Source organism: Ipomoea nil, unplaced genomic scaffold (assembly GCF_001879475.1).
Source record: "Ipomoea nil cultivar Tokyo-kokei standard unplaced genomic scaffold, Asagao_1.1 scaffold2694, whole genome shotgun sequence".
NCBI classification, from domain to species: domain Eukaryota; kingdom Viridiplantae; phylum Streptophyta; class Magnoliopsida; order Solanales; family Convolvulaceae; genus Ipomoea; species Ipomoea nil.
The window spans coordinates 4,067,340-4,070,279 of NW_017619122.1; the positions used below are offsets into that span (position 1 = coordinate 4,067,340).

Below are 2,940 nucleotides of genomic sequence, written 5' to 3' on the forward strand. Positions count from 1 at the left end.
ACTTTTGGTCGGAAATAGCGTCCAACGAACAACAATTGGACGGAAATTCCGGCAAGTACCCCACCATTTTTAAAACGTGGGAATTTCCATCCAACCTTGTGCGTTGGTCGGAAATTCCGTCCAATTATGTGCGTTGGTCAGAAATTCCAACCAATGTTGGACAGAAAATTCACATATTATATTTTGTAATTTTCCTTCCAACTGTTGGTAGGAAAATCTTAAATCATATGGAATGTTTTTATTATTTTTATATTACCAAAATTTTATTTATATCTATTGTAAATAAATTATATGTCATCAACAAATTATTGGACACACTAAATTTCAAATTGAAAATATATTTAAACATCAAAATTCTTTACAACAAAAATTATTGTCATGTTCATAAAAAAAAGTCATGAAAATATTACTACTTAATTGATACTACTTAAGTATGCTGCACCCAAATAAGCCTTCAAATCCGGCACTACTTCAATAGCTTTGATCAATGCAGCATCCACAACCTTCTTCTTCAATGACTTTGATCAAATGTAGACCTTCACCAAAATTAGACCATGATAGATTTCAAAATGCAAAAATCATACAGAAAACATAAACAACACTTGGAAAAACAAACTTAGAAGTATTTTCTCTCTTGCAACTGCAAATGATCCAGCATCAACAAAATCATCATAAGCAACCTGAGATAAACATTTCATCAAGTATTATTTGCAATGATAAGAGAACTAATGGATACAACATCAGCATAAGAGAACTAACTTGTATATATATATATATATATATATATATATATATATATATATATATATTCTAATAATATTACATTCAATTCATTCATCAGTAATAATATATCCTAATTAACTAATAACCATACATAATAATCCATAAATATAGATAAATAATGGTGATTTAGAAACAATTACTTATCCAAGCCTACTTACAGTTGAGGAATGTCACCCTGGTCTATCAGCAGGATCTAAGACAGCAGATTCTAACATCTTACTGCACATTAATATTGCTTATTCACCTAACACCCCTTCTATATAGGCAAATTAACCCCAGACTTATCCATGCATAATCACTTCAACAATAATGATAGAAAGTTACCTCTTGTGTACTAAATATGAAGGTTTGTCAAACTTTAGTAGTTTAGTATACAAGACCTACAAAGAGAAAGAAAGATAGATTATCATATGTATAGAATGATAAGACCACATAAATATATGCATATAGAGAGAGAAAGAGGAGGATATATAGAGAGATTAATCTTAGGAATGAAATTGTATGCAGAACTAAACAAAACTCTGTATGCAGTGGAAGAGAAAGCTACATAATGCATAAATTGTAATTATTTGTATTCCCCGTTTAAGTGCATCCTAACTTTAAATTTATTTTGTTGATGATGCTCAGCAAAAGCAAATGCATATGCAGTTGGGAGTGGTTTGCCCTGTAACTGCAAAATGCAATAGTAGGGACAGTCACTACAAATTAGATATTGTAACCTCCAACAGTAGAAAATTGTCAAAACCAAAAAGAAAGGGCAAAAAAATCATGGAATGAAAAATATTTCTTGAATCCCTAAACTTCCCAATAAGAGTGGCTTGGTTTTTTTCAACATGAAAAATATACCTTTATAGGAGAAGAGGCTTTCAAGGGAAACAAGATAATGAGTAAAATACAGATGAACAGCTACCTTGAAAGTAACAATAAATCATTATGCAATATTGATTCCACATCTGCACATATAATCGTTACCAGGTGAAAACCATTGAGTTCATTGCATTCTGCTACAATAGCCTGAGTCCACTTTGTTTCTATAATGCCCAAAAGAATACATATAACAAACATATAGAGGTAGATTTTCCTGATGTGTAGTCGAATTAGGGAGGAAAGAATAACAGAAAGAAATAAGAAACTCTTTCTTATTGAATAGTGTGCCTGCAAACCATGACTAGAATCCAGGTTTAATATAATCATAATTAACATCAAGAAGTCGCTTTCAAGTAAGGTGGGAATAACAACCTTCTAGAATAAATGCAGTCACTGAAATCATCATTCTCTCTAATGCCAATCAATAAATAGCTCCACATTTGGACATTCATATTTAGACATATACGAAAAAGAACTTCCATTGCACCAATTAAACTCTTAGCCACAATAGGCAAAGTCAAAACTAGCAATTTAAACAACAATTTGGTCTATTTCCTCTCTACCTCTCACACCTATAATCACCAATCTCAAAATCAGCTCCACTAACAAGGAAACAGAGAAAGCAAACCTAAATTAGAGCGATGGCGGCGGCGGAGGTTGGTGTGGCGGTGGGCTATGGCGGCTGTGGCTATGGCTGGGCAGCGGAGAAGGGGCGGTGTGACGGTGGTTGTTGCTAAAAATGGTTAGAGCTCCTTCTCGATCTTCAATATGTAGTCTCGAACGGCATTGACATATATAAACTTTAAATTTAAAACTGAAATTACAATTTGAGTAGTTAAATAAATGAAAGACAGCAACCGCACATACCTGAGGAAGCGCAGCAACGCCGGAGCTGGTGCCGTCGCCGCTGCTCACGCCGCCAATATTTCCATCAAACACTGCCGCTGCTGATGCCACTTTCGTAGACTATAGAGAGAGGATTTCAAGCCGTCATCGTCATCGATCGCTGGAGTCTGGAGAGATACCCGCCTTCGTCGATGTGAGAGAGGAGTCCAACTTGCCGCCGTCGTCAATCGCCAGAGCTTAGAGATAGAGAAGAGCTTAGATCTGTGTTTGGAGGATACTATACGTCTAGGGTTTTATTTTTATTTATTTCCTAAATTTCCGTTCAATAATATGTTGGTCGGAAATTAAAATTCTTACCATTTTAATTTCTAACCTATTAATCAATTTGAGTTTACCAACCAACACTACAGGTTGAACAGAATTTCCTTCCAACACTGGATGTTG

General features: G+C 34.6%; 1 long non-coding RNA gene across 1 annotated transcript; it reads right to left on the bottom strand.

Moving 5' to 3' along the window:
• Positions 1-362: 362 nt before the first annotated feature.
• LOC109155183 lies at positions 363-2,666 on the bottom strand. The gene is made up of 3 exons (XR_002049864.1): positions 2,279-2,666; positions 1,108-1,163; positions 363-680 (listed from the first exon to the last, which is right to left on the bottom strand). It is a non-coding gene; the product is annotated as an uncharacterized LOC109155183 (long non-coding RNA).
• Between the last annotated feature and the right edge of the window lie 274 nt (positions 2,667-2,940).